Source organism: Schistocerca nitens, unplaced genomic scaffold (assembly GCF_023898315.1).
Source record: "Schistocerca nitens isolate TAMUIC-IGC-003100 unplaced genomic scaffold, iqSchNite1.1 HiC_scaffold_468, whole genome shotgun sequence".
NCBI lineage: Eukaryota > Metazoa > Arthropoda > Insecta > Orthoptera > Acrididae > Schistocerca > Schistocerca nitens.
The window spans coordinates 3,198,191-3,216,564 of NW_026046001.1; positions in this window are offsets into that span (position 1 = coordinate 3,198,191).

The following is an 18,374-nucleotide window of genomic DNA, read 5'->3' on the forward strand; positions in this document are numbered from 1 at the left end:
GAAGAAGCATCTAAGTTGATGCAATCGCCCAGTAAGAACAGCTACATTTATAGTTTTAGTTATCGATTATTTAATTATTGGTCGGTTTGGTGCCTTGGACACGACCGAGGACCTTAAGATTTTGCATGAACCGAGGACTGGTACCCACGTAACAGAAGAAAATGTGAAAAGTGTTAATATGTAGTAAAAACCTTAGAAAATCTCCGTGTTTCGTCATTCACCATCGAATCGATATAATGCGAGATCGTCACATTGGTCGCTTTCTCTCTGAAACGGTTACATTTATGGTCTGCCAGCCCTTGTCGCGTGCTGCGGTATGTGGGGACAATACAAGCAGCACAGTACAACACAGGAGAAGCATCTAAGTTGATGCAATCGCCCAGTAAGAAGTGCTACATTTATAGTTTTAGTTATCGATTATTGAATTATTGGTCGGTTTGGTGCCTTGGACATGACCGAGGACCTTGAGATTTTGCATGAACCGAGGACTGGTACCCACGTAACACAAGAAAATGTGAAAAGTGTTAATATGTAGTAAAAACCTTAGAAAATCTCCGTGTTTCGTCATTCACCATCGAATCGATATAACGCGAGATCGTCACATTGGTCGCATTTCTCTCTGAAACGGTTACATTTATGGTCTGCCAGCCCTTGTCGCGTGCTGCGGTATGTGGCGACAATACAAGCAGCACAGTAGAACACAGAAGAAGCATCTAAGTTGATGCAATCGCCCAGTAAGAAGAGCTACATTTATAGTTTTAGTTATCGATTATTGAATTATTGGTCGATTTGGTGCCTTGGACATGACCGAGGACCTTAAGATTTTGCATGAACCGAGGACTGGTACCCACGTAACACAAGAAATGTGAAAAGTGTTAAAATGTGGTAAAAACCTTAGAAAATCTCCGTGTTTCGTCATTCAGCATCGAATCGATATAACGCGAGATCGTCACATTGGTCGCATTTCTCTCTGAAATGGTTACATTTATGGTCTGCCAGCCCTTGTCTCGTGCTGCGGTATGTGGGGACAATACAAGCAGCACAGTAGAACACAGAAGAAGCATCTAAGTTGATGCAATCGCCCAGTAAGAAGAGCTACATTTATAGTTTTAGTTATCGATTATTCAATTATTGGTCGGTTTGGTGCCTTGGACATGACCGAGGACCTTAAGATTTTGCATGAACCGAGGACTGGTACCCACGTAACACAAGAAAATGTGAAAAGTGTTAATATGTAGTAAAAACCTTAGAAACTCTCCGTGTTTCGTCATTCACCATCGAATCGATATAACGTGAGATCGTCACATTGGTCGCATTTCTCTCTGAAACGATTACATTTATGGTCTGCCAGCCCTTGTCGCGTGCTGCGGTATGTGGGGACAATACAAGCAGCACAGTAGAACACAGAAGAAGCATCTAAGTTGATGCAATCGCCCAGTAAGAAGAGCTACATTTATAGTTTTAGTTATCGATTATTGAATTATTGGTCGGTTTGGTGCCTTGGACATGACCGAGGACCTTAAGATTTTGCATGAACCGAGGACTGGTACCCACGTAACACAAGAAAATGTGAATAGTGTTAATATGTAGTAAAAACCTTAGAAAATCTCCGTGGTTCGTCATTCATCATCGAATCGATATAACGCGAGATCGTCACATTGGTCGCATTTCTCTCTGAAACGTTTACATTTATGGTCTGCCAGCCCTTGTCGCGTGCTGCGGTATGTGGGGACAATACAAGCAGCACAGTAGAACACAGAAGAAGCATCTAAGTTGATGCAATCGCCCAGTAAGAAGTGCTACATTTATAGTTTTAGTTATCGATTATTGAATTATTGGTCGGTTTGGTGCCTTGGACATGACCGAGAACCTTAAGATTTTGCATGAACCGAGGACTGGTACCCACGTAACACAAGAAAATGTGAAAAGTGTTAATATGTAGCAAAAACCTTAGAAAATCTCCGTGTTTCGTCTTTCACCATCGAATCGATATAACGCGAGATCGTCACATTGGTCGCATTTCTCTCTGAAACGGTTACATTTATGGTCTGCCAGCCCTTGTCGCGTGCTGCGGTATGTAGGGACAATACAAGCAGCACAGTAGAACACAGAAGAAGCATCTAAGTTGATGCAATCGCCCAGTAAGAAGAGCTACATTTATAGTTTTAGTTATCGATTATTGAATTATTGGTCGATTTGGTGCGTTGGACATGACCGAGGACCTTAAGATTTTGCATGAACCGAGGACTGGTACCCACGTAACACAAGAAAATGTGAAAAGTGTTAACATGTAGTAAAAACCTTGGAAAATCTCCGTGTTTCGTCATTCACCATCGAATCGATATAACGCGAGATCGTCAGATTGGTCGCATTTCTCTCTGAAACGGTTACATTTATGGTCTGCCAGCCCTTGTCGCGTGCTGCGGTATGTGGGGACAATACAAGCAGCACAGTAGAACACAGAAGAAGCATCTAAGTTGATGCAATCGCCCAGTAAGAAGTGCTACATTTATAGCTTTAGTTATCGATTATTGAATTATTGGTCGGTTTGGTGCCTTGGACATGACCGAGGACCTTAAGATTTTGCATGAACGGAGGACTGGTACCCACGTAACACAAGAAAATGTGAAAAGTGTTAATATGTAGTAAAAACCTTAGAAAATCTCCGTGTTTCGTCATTCACCATCGAATCGATATAACGCGAGATCGTCACATTGGTCGCATTTCTCTCTGAAACGGTTACATTTATGGTCTGCCAGCCCTTGTCGCGTGTTGCGGTATGTGGCGACAATACAAGCAGCACAGTAGAACACAGAAGAAGCATTTACGTTGATGCAATCGCCCAGTATGAAGAGCTACATTTATAGTTATAGTTATCGATTATTGAATTATTGGTCGATGTGGTTCCTTGGACATGACGGAGGACCTTAAGATTTTGCATGAACCGAGGACTGGTACCCACGTAACACAAGAAAATGTGAAAAGTGTTAATATGTAGTAAAAACCTTAGAAAATCTCCGTGTTTCGTCATTCACCATCGAATCGATATAACGCGAGATCGTCACATTGTTCGCATTTCTCTCTGAAACGGTTACATTTATGGTCTGCCAGCCCTTGTCGCGTGTTGCGGTATGTGGGGACAATACAAGCAGCACAGTAGAACACAGAAGAAGCATTTAAGTTGATGCAATCGCCCAGTAAGAAGAGCTACATTTATAGTTTTAGTTATCGATTATTGAATTATTGGTCGATGTGGTTCCTTGGACATGACCGAGGACCTTAAGATTTTGCATGAACCGAGGACTGGTACCCACGTAACACAAGAAAATGTGAAAAGTGTTAATATGTAGTAAAAACCTTAGAAAATCTCCGTGTTTCGTCATTCACCATCGAATCGATATAACGCGAGATCGTCACATTGGTCGCATTTCTCTCTGAAACGGTTACATTTATGGTCTGCCAGCCCTTGTCGCGTGCTGCGGTATGTGGGGACAATATAAGCAGCACAGTAGAACACAGAAGAAGCATCTAAGTTGATGCAATCGCCCAGTAAGAAGAGCTACATTCATAGTTTTAGTTATCGATTATTGAATTATTGGTCGATTTGGTGCCTTGGACATGACCGAGGACCTTAAGATTTTGCATGAACCGAGGACTGGTACCCACGTAACACAAGAAAATGTGAAAAGTGTTAAAATGTGGTAAAAACCTTAGAAAATCTCCGTGTTTCGTCATTCACCATCGAATCGATATAACGCGAGATCGTCACATTGGTCGCATTTCTCTCTGAAACGGTTACATTTATCGTCTGCCAGCCCTTGTCTCGTGCTGCGGTATGTGGGGACAATACAAGCAGCACAGTAGAACACAGAAGAAGCATCTAAGTTGATGCAATCGCCCAGTAAGAAGAGCTACATTTATAGTTTTAGTTAACGATTATTGAATTATTGGTCGAGTTGGTGCCTTGGACATGACCGAGAACCTTAAGATTTTGCATGAACCGAGGAATGGCACCCACGTAACACGAGAAAATATGAAAAGTGTTAATATGTAGTAAAAACCTTAGAAAATCTCCGTGTTTCGTCATTCACCATCGAATCGATATAACGCGAGATCGTCACATTGGTCGCATTTCTCTCTGAAACGGTTACATTTATGGTCTGCCAGCCCTTGTCGCGTGCTGCGGTATGTGGGGACAATACAAGCAGCACAGTAGAACACAGAAGAAGCATCTAAGTTGATGCAATCGCCCAGTAAGAAGAGCTACATTCATAGTTTTAGTTATCGATTATTGAATTATTGGTCGATTTGGTGCCTTGGACATGACCGAGGACCTTAAGATTTTGCATGAACCGAGGACTGGTACCCACGTAACACAAGAAAATGTGAAAAGTGTTAAAATGTGGTAAAAACCTTAGAAAATCTCCGTGTTTCGTCATTCACCATCGAATCGATATAACGCGAGATCGTCACATTGGTCGCATTTCTCTCTGAAACGGTTACATTTATCGTCTGCCAGCCCTTGTCTCGTGCTGCGGTATGTGGGGACAATACAAGCAGCACAGTAGAACACAGAAGAAGCATCTAAGTTGATGCAATCGCCCAGTAAGAAGAGCTACATTTATAGTTTTAGTTAACGATTATTGAATTATTGGTCGAGTTGGTGCCTTGGACATGACCGAGAACCTTAAGATTTTGCATGAACCGAGGAATGGCACCCACGTAACACGAGAAAATATGAAAAGTGTTAATATGTAGTAAAAACCTTAGAAAATCTCCGTGTTTCGTCATTCACCATCGAATCGATATAACGCGAGATCGTCACATTGGTCGCATTTCTCTCTGAAACGGTTACATTTATGGTCTGCCAGCCCTTGTCGCGTGCTGCGGTATGTGGGGACAATACAAGCAGCACAGTAGAACACAGAAGAAGCATCTAAGTTGATGCAATCGCCCAGTAAGAAGTGCTACATTTATAGTTTTAGTTATCGATTATTGAATTATTGGTCGGTTTGGTGCCTTGGACATGACCGAGGACCTTAAGATTTTGCATGAACCGAGGAATGGCACCCACGTAACACGAGAAAATATGAAAAGTGTTAATATGTAGTAAAAACCTTAGAAAATCTCCGTGTTTCGTCATTCACCATCGAATCGATATAACGCGAGATCGTCACATTGGTCGCATTTCTCTCTGAAACGGTTACACTTATGGTCTGCCAGCCCTTGTCGCGTGCTGCGGTATGTGGGGACAATACAAGCAGCACAGTAGAACACAGAAGAAGCATCTAAGTTGATGCAATCGCCCAGTAAGAAGTGCTACATTTATAGTTTTAGTTATCGATTATTGAATTATTGGTCGGTTTGGTGCCTTGGACATGACCGAGGACCTTAAGATTTTGCATGAACCGAGGACTGGTACCCACGTAACACGAGAAAATGTGAAAAGTGTTAATATGTAGTAAAAACCTTCGAAAATCTCCGTGGTTCGTCATTCACCATCGAATCGATATAACGCGAGATCGTCACATTGGTCGCATTTCTCTCTGAAACGGTTACATTTATGGTCTGCCAGCCCTTGTCGTGTGCTGCGGTATGTGGGGACAATACAAGCATCACAGTAGAATACAGAAGAAGCATCTAAGTTGATGCAATCGCCCAGTAATAAGAGCTACATTTATAGTTTTAGTTATCGATTATTGAATTATTGGTCGATTTGGTGCCTTGGACATGACCGAGGACCTTAAGATTTTGCATGAACCGAGGACTGGTACCCACGTAACACAAGAAAATGTGAAAAGTGTTAAAATGTGGTAAAAACCTTAGAAAATCTCCGCGTTTCGTCATTCACCATCGAATCGATATAACACGAGATCGTCACATTGGTCGCATTTCTCTCTGAAACGGTTACATTTATGGTCTGCCAGCCCTTGTCGCGTGCTGCGGTATGTGGGGACAATACAAGCAGCACAGTAGAACACAGAAGAAGCATCTAAGTTGATGCAATCGCCCAGTAAGAACAGCTACATTTATAGTTTTAGTTATCGATTATTGAATTATTGGTCGGTTTGGTGCCTTGGACATGACCGAGGACCTTGAGATTTTGCATGAACCGAGGACTGGTACCCACGTAACACAAGAAAATGTGAAAAGTGTTAATATGTAGTAAAAACCTTAGAAAATCACCGTGTTTCGCCATTCACCATCGAATCGATATAATGCGAGACCGTCACATTGGTCGCATTTCTCTCTGAAACGGTTACATTTATGGTCTGCCAGCCCTTGTCGCGTGCTGCGGTATGTGGGGACAATACAAGCAGCACAGTAGAACACAGAAGAAGCATTTAAGTTGATGCAATCGCCCAGTAAGAAGAGCTACATTTATAGTTTTAGTTATCGATTATTAAATTATTGGTCGATGTGGTTCCTTGGACATGACCGAGGACCTTAAGATTTTGCATGAACCGAGGACTGGTACCCACGTAACACAAGAAAATGTGAAAAGTGTTAATATGTAGTAAAAACCTTAGAAAATCTCCGTGTTTCGTCATTCACCATCGAATCGATATAACGCGAGATCGTCACATTGGTCGCATTTCTCTCTGAAACGGTTACATTTATGGTCTGCCAGCCCTTGTCGCGTGCTGCGGTATGTGGGGACAATATAAGCAGCACAGTAGAACACAGAAGAAGCATCTAAGTTGATGCAATCGCCCAGTAAGAAGAGCTACATTCATAGTTTTAGTTATCGATTATTGAATTATTGGCCGATTTGGTGCCTTGGACATGACCGAGGACCTTAAGATTTTGCATGAACCGAGGACTGGTACCCACGTAACACAAGAAAATGTGAAAAGTGTTAATATGTATTAAAAACCTTAGAAAATCTCCGTGTTTCGTCATTCACCATCGTATAGATATAACGCGAGATCGTCACATTGGTCGTATTTCTCTCTGAAACGGTTACATTTATGGTCTGCCAGCCCTTGTCGCGTGCTGCGGTATGTGGGGACAATACAAGCAGCACAGTAGAACACAGAAGAAGCATCTAAGTTGATGCAATCGCCCAGTAAGAAGAGCTACATTTATTGTTTTAGTTATCGATTATTGAATTATTGGTCGGTTTGGTGCCTTGGACATGACCGAGGACCTTAAGATTTTGCATGAACCGAGGACTGGTACCCACGTAACACAAGAAAATGTGAAAAGTGTTAATATGTAGTAAAAACCTTAGAAAATCTCCGTGTTTCGTCATTCACCATCGAATCGATATAATGCGAGATCGTCACATTGGTCGCATTTCTCTCTGAAACGGTTACATTTATGGTCTGCCAGCCCATCTCGCGTGCTGCGGTATGTGGGGACAATACAAGCAGCACAGTAGAACACAGAAGAAGCATCTAAGTTGATGCAATCGCCCAGTAGGAAGAGCTACATTTATAGTTTTAATTATCGATTATTGAATTATTGGTCGATTTGGTGCCTTGGACATGACCGAGGACCTTAAGATTTTGCATGAACCGAGGACTGGTACCCACGTAACACGAGAAAATGTGAAAAGTATTAATATGTAGTAAAAACCTTAGAAAATCTCCGTGTTTCGTCATTCACCATCGAATCGATATAACGCGAGATCGTCACATTGGTCGCATTTCTCTCTGAAACGGTTACATTTATGGTCTGCCAGCCCTTGTCGCGTGCTGCGGTATGTGGGGACAATACAAGCAGCACAGTAGAACACAGAAGAAGCATCTAAGTTGATGCAATCGCCCAGTAAGAAGAGCTACATTTATAGTTTTAGTTATCGATTATTGAATTATTGGTCGATTTGGTGCCTTGGACAGACCGAGGACCTTAAGATTTTGCATGAACCGAGGACTGGTACCCACGTAACACAAGAAAATGTGAAAAGTGTTAATGTGTAGTAAAAACCTTAGAAAATCTCCGTGTTTCGTCATTCACCATCGAATCGATATAACGCGAGATCGTCACATTGGTCGCATTTCTCTCTGAAACGGTTACATTTATGGTCTGCCAGCCCTTGTCGCATGCTGCGGTATGTGGGGACAATACAACCAGCACAGTAGAACACAGAAGAAGCATCTAAGTTGATGCAATCGCCCAGTAAGAAGTGCTACATTTATAGTTTTAGTTATCGATTATTGAATTATTGGTCGGTTTGGTGCCTTGGACATGACCGAGGACCTTAAGATTTTGCATGAACCGAGGACTGGTACCCACGTAACACAAGAAAATGTGAAAAGTGTTAATATGTAGTAAAAACCTTAGAAAATCTCCGGGTTTCGTCATTCACCATCGAATCGATATAACGCGAGATCCTCACATTGGTCGCATTTCTCTCTGAAACGGTTACATTTATGGTCTGCCAGCCCTTGTCGCGTGCTTCGGTATGTGGGGACAATACAAGCAGCACAGTAGAACACAGAAGAAGCATCTAAGTTGATGCAATCGCCCAGTAAGAAGTGCTACATTTATAGTTTTAGTTATCGATTATTGAATTATTGGTCGGTTTGGTGCCTTGGACATGACCGAGGACCTTAAGATTTTGCATGAACCGAGGACTGGTACCCACGTAACACAAGAAAATGTGAAAAGTGTTAATATGTAGTAAAAACCTTAGAAAATCTCCGTGTTTCGTCATTCACCATCGAATCGATATAACGCGAGATCGTCACATTGGTCGCATTTCTCTCTGAAACGGTTACATTTATGGTCTGCCAGCCCTTGTCGCGTGTTGCGGTATGTGGGGACAATACAAGCAGCACAGTAGAACACCGAAGAAGCATTTAAGTTGATGCAATCGCCCTGTAAGAAGAGCAACATTTATAGTTTTAGTTATCGATTATTGAATTATTGGTCGATGTGGTTCCTTGGACATGACCGAGGACCTTAAGATTTTGCATGAACCGAGGACTGGTACCCACGTAACACAAGAAAATGTGAAAAGTGTTAAAATGTGGTAAAAACCTTAGAAAATCTCCGTGTTTCGTCATTCACCATCGAATCGATATAACGCGAGATCGTCACATTGGTCGCATTTCTCTCCGAAACGATTTATGGTCTGCCAGCCCTTGTCGCGTGCTGCGGTATGTGGTGACAATACAAGCAGCACAGTAGAACACAGAAGAAGCATCTAAGTTGATGCAATCGCCCAGTAAGAAGAGCTACATTTATAGTTTTAGTTATCGATTATTGAATTATTGGTCGGTTTGGTGCCTTGGACATGACCGAGGACCGTAAGATTTTGCATGAACCGAGGACTGGTACCCACGTAACACAAGAAAATGTGAAAAGTGTTAATATGTAGTAAAAACCTTAGAAAATCACCGTGTTTCGCCATTCACCATCGAATCGATATAATGCGAGACCGTCACATTGGTCGCATTTCTCTCTGAAACGGTTACATTTATGGTCTGCCAGCCCTTGTCTCGTGCTGCGGTACGTGGTGACAATACAAGCAGCACAGTAGAACACAGAAGAAGCATCTAAGTTGATGCAATCGCCCAGTAAGAAGAGCTACATTTATAGTTTTAGTTATCGATTATTGAATTATTGGTCGGTTTGGTGCCTTGGACATGACCGAGGACCTTAAGATTTTGCATGAACCGAGGACTGGTACCCACGTAACACGAGAAAATGTGAAAAGTGTTAATATGTAGTAAAAACCTTAGAAAATCTCCGTGTTTCGTCATTCACCATCGGATCGATATAACGCGAGATCGTCACATTGGTCGCATTTCTCTCCGAAACGGTTACATTTATGGTCTGCCAGCCCTTGTCGCGTGCTGCGGTATGTGGGAACAACACAAGCAGCACAGTAGAACACAGAAGAAGCATCTAAGTTGATGCAATCGCCCAGTAAGAACAGCTACATTTATTGTTTTAGTTATCGATTATTGAATTATTGGTCGGTTTGGTGCCTTGGACATGACAGAGGACCTTAAGATTTTGCATGAACCGAGGACTGGTACCCACGTAACACAAGAAAATGTGAAAAGTGTTAATATGTAGTAACAACCTTAGAAAATCTCCGTGTTTCGTCATTCACCATCGAATCGATATAATGCGAGATCGTCACATTGGTCGCATTTCTCTCTGAAACGGTTACATTTATGGTCTGCCAGCCCTTGTCGCGTGCTGCGGTATGTGGGGACAATACAAGCAGCACAGTAGAACACAGAAGAAGCATCTAAGTTGATGCAATCGCCCAGTAAGAAGAGCTACATTTATAGTTTTAGTTATCGATTATTGAATTATTGGTCGATTTGGTGCCTTGGACAGACCGAGGACCTTAAGATTTTGCATGAACCGAGGACTGGTACCCACGTAACACAAGAAAATGTGAAAAGTGTTAATGTGTAGTAAAAACCTTAGAAAATCTCCGTGTTTCGTCATTCACCATCGAATCGATATAACGCGAGATCGTCACATTGGTCGCATTTCTCTCTGAAACGGTTACATTTATGGTCTGCCAGCCCTTGTCGCATGCTGCGGTATGTGGGGACAATACAACCAGCACAGTAGAACACAGAAGAAGCATCTAAGTTGATGCAATCGCCCAGTAAGAAGTGCTACATTTATAGTTTTAGTTATCGATTATTGAATTATTGGTCGGTTTGGTGCCTTGGACATGACCGAGGACCTTAAGATTTTGCATGAACCGAGGACTGGTACCCACGTAACACAAGAAAATGTGAAAAGTGTTAATATGTAGTAAAAACCTTAGAAAATCTCCGGGTTTCGTCATTCACCATCGAATCGATATAACGCGAGATCCTCACATTGGTCGCATTTCTCTCTGAAACGGTTACATTTATGGTCTGCCAGCCCTTGTCGCGTGCTTCGGTATGTGGGGACAATACAAGCAGCACAGTAGAACACAGAAGAAGCATCTAAGTTGATGCAATCGCCCAGTAAGAAGTGCTACATTTATAGTTTTAGTTATCGATTATTGAATTATTGGTCGGTTTGGTGCCTTGGACATGACCGAGGACCTTAAGATTTTGCATGAACCGAGGACTGGTACCCACGTAACACAAGAAAATGTGAAAAGTGTTAATATGTAGTAAAAACCTTAGAAAATCTCCGTGTTTCGTCATTCACCATCGAATCGATATAACGCGAGATCGTCACATTGGTCGCATTTCTCTCTGAAACGGTTACATTTATGGTCTGCCAGCCCTTGTCGCGTGTTGCGGTATGTGGGGACAATACAAGCAGCACAGTAGAACACCGAAGAAGCATTTAAGTTGATGCAATCGCCCTGTAAGAAGAGCAACATTTATAGTTTTAGTTATCGATTATTGAATTATTGGTCGATGTGGTTCCTTGGACATGACCGAGGACCTTAAGATTTTGCATGAACCGAGGACTGGTACCCACGTAACACAAGAAAATGTGAAAAGTGTTAAAATGTGGTAAAAACCTTAGAAAATCTCCGTGTTTCGTCATTCACCATCGAATCGATATAACGCGAGATCGTCACATTGGTCGCATTTCTCTCCGAAACGATTTATGGTCTGCCAGCCCTTGTCGCGTGCTGCGGTATGTGGTGACAATACAAGCAGCACAGTAGAACACAGAAGAAGCATCTAAGTTGATGCAATCGCCCAGTAAGAAGAGCTACATTTATAGTTTTAGTTATCGATTATTGAATTATTGGTCGGTTTGGTGCCTTGGACATGACCGAGGACCGTAAGATTTTGCATGAACCGAGGACTGGTACCCACGTAACACAAGAAAATGTGAAAAGTGTTAATATGTAGTAAAAACCTTAGAAAATCACCGTGTTTCGCCATTCACCATCGAATCGATATAATGCGAGACCGTCACATTGGTCGCATTTCTCTCTGAAACGGTTACATTTATGGTCTGCCAGCCCTTGTCTCGTGCTGCGGTACGTGGTGACAATACAAGCAGCACAGTAGAACACAGAAGAAGCATCTAAGTTGATGCAATCGCCCAGTAAGAAGAGCTACATTTATAGTTTTAGTTATCGATTATTGAATTATTGGTCGGTTTGGTGCCTTGGACATGACCGAGGACCTTAAGATTTTGCATGAACCGAGGACTGGTACCCACGTAACACGAGAAAATGTGAAAAGTGTTAATATGTAGTAAAAACCTTAGAAAATCTCCGTGTTTCGTCATTCACCATCGGATCGATATAACGCGAGATCGTCACATTGGTCGCATTTCTCTCCGAAACGGTTACATTTATGGTCTGCCAGCCCTTGTCGCGTGCTGCGGTATGTGGGAACAACACAAGCAGCACAGTAGAACACAGAAGAAGCATCTAAGTTGATGCAATCGCCCAGTAAGAACAGCTACATTTATTGTTTTAGTTATCGATTATTGAATTATTGGTCGGTTTGGTGCCTTGGACATGACAGAGGACCTTAAGATTTTGCATGAACCGAGGACTGGTACCCACGTAACACAAGAAAATGTGAAAAGTGTTAATATGTAGTAACAACCTTAGAAAATCTCCGTGTTTCGTCATTCACCATCGAATCGATATAATGCGAGACCGTCACATTGGTCGCATTTATCTCTGAAACGGTTACATTTATGGTCTGCCAGCCCTTGTCGCGTGCTGCGGTATGTGGGGACAATACAAGCAGCACAGTAGAACACAGAAGAAGCATCTAAGTTGATGCAATCGCCCAGTAAGAAGAGCTACATTTATAGTTTTAGTTATCGATTATTGAATTATTGGTCGATTTGGTGCCTTGGACATGACCGAGGACCTTAAGATTTTGCATGAACCGAGGACTGGTACCCACGTAACACAAGAAAATGTGAAAAGTGTTAAAATGTGGTAAAAACCTTAGAAAATCTCCGTGTTTCGTCATTCACCATCGAATCGATATAACGCGAGATCGTCACATTGGTCGCATTTCTCTCTGAAACGGTTACATTTATGGTCTGCCAGCCCTTGTCTCGTGCTGCGGTATGTGGGGACAATACAAGCAGCACAGTAGAACACAGAAGAAGCATCTAAGTTGATGCAATCGCCCAGTAAGAAGAGCTACATTTATAGTTTGAGTTATCGATTATTGAATTATTGGTCGGTTTGGTGCCTTGGACATGACCGAGGACCTTAAGATTTTGCATGAACCGAGGACTGGCACCCACGTAACACAAGAAAATGTGAAAAGTGTTAATATGTAGTAAAAACCTTAGAAAATCTCCGTGTTTCGTCATTCACCATCGAATCGATATAACGCGAGATCGTCACATTGGTCGCATTTATCTCTGAAAAGGTTACATTTATGGTCTGCCAGCCCTTGTCGCGTGCTGCGGTATGTGGGGACAATACAAGAAGCACAGTAGAACACAGGAGAAGCATCTAAGTTGATGCAATCGCCCACTAAGAAGTGCTACATTTATAGTTTTAGTTATCGATTATTGAATTATTGGTCGGTTTGGTGCCTTGGACATGACCGAGGACATTAAGATTTTGCATGAACCGAGGACTGGTACCCACGTAACACAAGAAAATGTGAAAAGTGTTAATATGTAGTAAAAACCTTAGAAAATCTCCGTGTTTCGTCATTCACCATCGAATCGTTATAACGCGAGATCGTCACATTGGTCGCATTTCTCTCTGAAACGGTTACATTTATGGTCTGCCAGCCCTTGTCGCGTGCTGCGGTATGTGGGGACAATACAAGCAGCACAGTAGAACACAGAAGAAGCATCTAAGTTCATGCAATCGCCCAGTAAGAAGAGCTACATTTATAGTTTTAGTTATCGATTATTGAATTATTGGTCGGTTTGGTGCCTTGGACATGACCGAGGACCTTAAGATTTTGCATGAACCGAGGACTGGTACCCACGTAACACAAGAAAATGTGAAAAGTGTTAATATGTAGTAAAAACCTTAGAAAATCTCCGTGTTTCGTCATTCACCATCGAATCGATATAACGCGAGATCGTCACATTGGTCGCATTTCTCTCTGAAACGGTTACATTTATGGTCTGCCAGCCCTTGTCTCGTGCTGCGGTATGTGGGGACAATACAAGCAGCACAGTAGAACACAGAAGAAGCATCTAAGTTCATGCAATAGCCCAGTAAGAAGAGCTACATTTATAGTTTTAGTTATCGATTATTGAATTATTGGTCGGTTTGGTGCCTTGGACATGACCGAGGACCTTAAGATTTTGCATGAACCGAGGACTGGTACCCACGTAACACAAGAAAATGTGAAAAGTGTTAATATGTAGTAAAAACCTTAGAAAATCTCCGTGTTTCGTCATTCACCATCGAATCGATATAACGCGAGATCGTCACATTGGTCGCATTTCTCTCTGAAACGGTTACATTTATGGTCTGCCAGCCCTTGTCGCGTGCTGCGGTATGTGGGGACAATACAAGCAGCACAGTAGAACACAGAAGAAGCATCTAAGTTCATGCAATAGCCCAGTAAGAAGAGCTACATTTATAGTTTTAGTTATCGATTATTGAATTATTGGTCGATTTGGTGCCTTGGACATGACCGAGGACCTTAAGATTTTGCATGAACCGAGGACTGGCACCCACGTAACACAAGAAAATGTGAAAAGTGTTAATATGTAGTAAAAACCTTAGAAAATCTCCGTGTTTCGTCATTCACCATCGAATCGATATAACGCGAGATCGTCACATTGGTCGCATTTCTCTCTGAAACGGTTACATTTATGGTCTGCCAGCCCTTGTCGCGTGCTGCGGTATGTGGGGACAATACAAGCAGCACAGTAGAACACAGAAGAAGCATCTAAGTTCATGCAATAGCCCAGTAAGAAGAGCTACATTTATAGTTTTAGTTATCGATTATTGAATTATTGGTCGGTTTGGTGCCTTGGACATGACCGAGGACCTTAAGATTTTGCATGAACCGAGGACTGGTACCCACGTAACACAAGAAAATGTGAAAAGTGTTAATATGTAGTAAAAACCTTAGAAAATCTCCGTGTTTCGTCATTCACCATCGAATCGATATAACGCGAGATCGTCACATTGGTCGCATTTCTCTCTGAAACGGTTACATTTATGGTCTGCCAGCCCTTGTCTCGTGCTGCGGTATGTGGGGACAATACAAGCAGCACAGTAGAACACAGAAGAAGCATCTAAGTTCATGCAATAGCCCAGTAAGAAGAGCTACATTTATAGTTTTAGTTATCGATTATTGAATTATTGGTCGGTTTGGTGCCTTGGACATGACCGAGGACCTTAAGATTTTGCATGAACCGAGGACTGGTACCCACGTAACACAAGAAAATGTGAAAAGTGTTAATATGTAGTAAAAACCTTAGAAAATCTCCGTGTTTCGTCATTCACCATCGAATCGATATAACGCGAGATCGTCACATTGGTCGCATTTCTCTCTGAAACGGTTACATTTATGGTCTGCCAGCCCTTGTCGCGTGCTGCGGTATGTGGGGACAATACAAGCAGCACAGTAGAACACAGAAGAAGCATCTAAGTTCATGCAATAGCCCAGTAAGAAGAGCTACATTTATAGTTTTAGTTATCGATTATTGAATTATTGGTCGATTTGGTGCCTTGGACATGACCGAGGACCTTAAGATTTTGCATGAACCGAGGACTGGTACCCACGTAACACAAGAAAATGTGAAAAGTGTTAATATGTAGTAAAAACCTTAGAAAATCTCCGTGTTTCGTCATTCACCATCGAATCGATATAACGCGAGATCGTCACATTGGTCGCATTTCTCTCTGAAACGGTTACATTTATGGTCTGCCAGCCCTTGTCGCGTGCTGCGGTATGTGGGGACAATACAAGCAGCACAGTAGAACACAGAAGAAGCATCTAAGTTCATGCAATCGCCCAGTAAGAAGAGCTACATTTATAGTTTTAGTTATCGATTATTGAATTATTGGTCGGTTTGGTGCCTTGGACATGACCGAGGACCTTAAGATTTTGCATGAACCGAGGACTGGTACCCACGTAACACAAGAAAATGTGAAAAGTGTTAATATGTAGTAAAAACCTTAGAAAATCTCCGTGTTTCGTCATTCACCATCGAATCGATATAACGCGAGATCGTCACATTGGTCGCATTTCTCTCTGAAACGGTTACATTTATGGTCTGCCAGCCCTTGTCGCGTGCTGCGGTATGTGGGGACAATACAAGCAGCACAGTAGAACACAGAAGAAGCATCTAAGTTCATGCAATCGCCCAGTAAGAAGAGCTACATTTATAGTTTTAGTTATCGATTATTGAATTATTGGTCGGTTTGGTGCCTTGGACATGACCGAGGACCTTAAGATTTTGCATGAACCGAGGACTGGTACCCACGTAACACAAGAAAATGTGAAAAGTGTTAATATGTAGTAAAAACCTTAGAAAATCTCCGTGTTTCGTCATTCACCATCGAATCGATATAACGCGAGATCGTCACATTGGTCGCATTTCTCTCTGAAACGGTTACATTTATGGTCTGCCAGCCCTTGTCGCGTGCTGCGGTATGTGGGGACAATACAAGCAGCACAGTAGAACACAGAAGAAGCATCTAAGTTCATGCAATAGCCCAGTAAGAAGAGCTACATTTATAGTTTTAGTTATCGATTATTGAATTATTGGTCGATTTGGTGCCTTGGACATGACCGAGGACCTTAAGATTTTGCATGAACCGAGGACTGGCACCCACGTAACACGAGAAAATATGAAAAGTGTTAATATGTAGTAAATACCTTAGAAAATCTCCGTGTTTCGTCATTCACCATCGAATCGATATAACGCGAGATCGTCACATTGGTCGCATTAATCTCTCAAACGGTTACATTTATGGTCTGCCAGCCCTTGTCTCGTGCTGCGGTATGTGGGGACAATACAAGCAGCACAGTAGAACACAGAAGAAGCATCTAAGTTGATGCAATAGCCCAGTAAGAAGAACTACATTTATAGTTTTAGTTATCGATTATTGAATTATTGGTCGATTTGGTGCCTTGTACATGACCGAGGACCTTAAGATTTTGCATGAACCGAGGACTGGCACCCACTTAACACGAGAAAATATGAAAAGTGTTAATATGTAGTAAATACCTTAGAAAATCTCCGTGTTTCGTCATTCACCATCGAATCGATATAACGCGAGATCGTCACATTGGTCGCATTTCTCTGTGAAACGGTTACATTTATGGTCCGCCAGCCCTTGTGGCGTGCTGCGGTATGTGTGGACATAACAAGCAGCACAGTAGAACACAGGAGAAGCATCTAAGTTGATGCAATCGCCCAGTAAGAAGTGCTACATTTATAGTTTTAGTTATCGATTATTGAATTATTGGTCGGTTTGGTGCCTTGGACATGACCGAGGACCTTAAGATTTTGCATGAACCGAGGACTGGTACCCACGTAACACAAGAAAATGTGAAAAGTGTTAATATGTAGTAAAAACCTTAGAAAATCTCCGTGTTTCGTCATTCACCATCGAATCGATATAACGCGAGATCGTCACATTGGTCGCATTAATCTCTGAAACGGTTACATTTATGGTCTGCCAGCCCTTGTCGCGTGCTGCGGTATGTGGGGACAATACAAGTAGCACAGTAGAACACAGAAGAAGCATCTAAGTTGATGCAATCGCCCAGTAAGAAGAGCTACATTTATAGTTTTAGTTATCGATTATTGAATTATTGGTCGATTTGGTGCCTTGGACATGACCGAGGACCTTAAGATTTTGCATGAACCGAGGACTGGCACCCACGTACAACGAGAAAATATGAAAAGTGTTAAAATGTAGTAAAAACCTTAGAAAATCTCCGTGTTTCGTCATTCACCATCGAATCGATATAACGCGAGATCGTCACATTGGTCGCATTTCTCTCTGAAACGGTTACATTTATGGTCTGCCAGCCCTTGTCGCGTGCTGCGGTATGTGGGGACAATACAAGCAGCACAGTAGAACACAGGAGAAGCATTTAAGTTGTTGCAATCGCCCAGTAAGAAGTGCTACATTTATAGTTTTAGTTATCGATTATTGAATTATTGGTCGGTTTGGTGCCTTGGACATGACCGAGGACCTTAACATTTTGCATGAACCGAGGACTGGTACCCACATAACACGAGAAAATGTGAAAAGTGTTAATATGTAGTAAAAACCTTAGAAAATCTCCGTGTTTCGTCATTCACCATCGAATCGATATAACGCGAGATCGTCACATTGGTCGCATTTCTCTCTGAAACGGTTACATTTATGGTCTGCCAGCCCTTGTCTCGTGCTGCGGTATGTGAGGACAATACAAGCAGCACAGTAGAACACAGAAGAAGCATCTACGTTGATGCAATAGCCCAGTAAGAAGAGCTACATTTATAGTTTTAGTTATCGATTATTGAATTATTGGTCG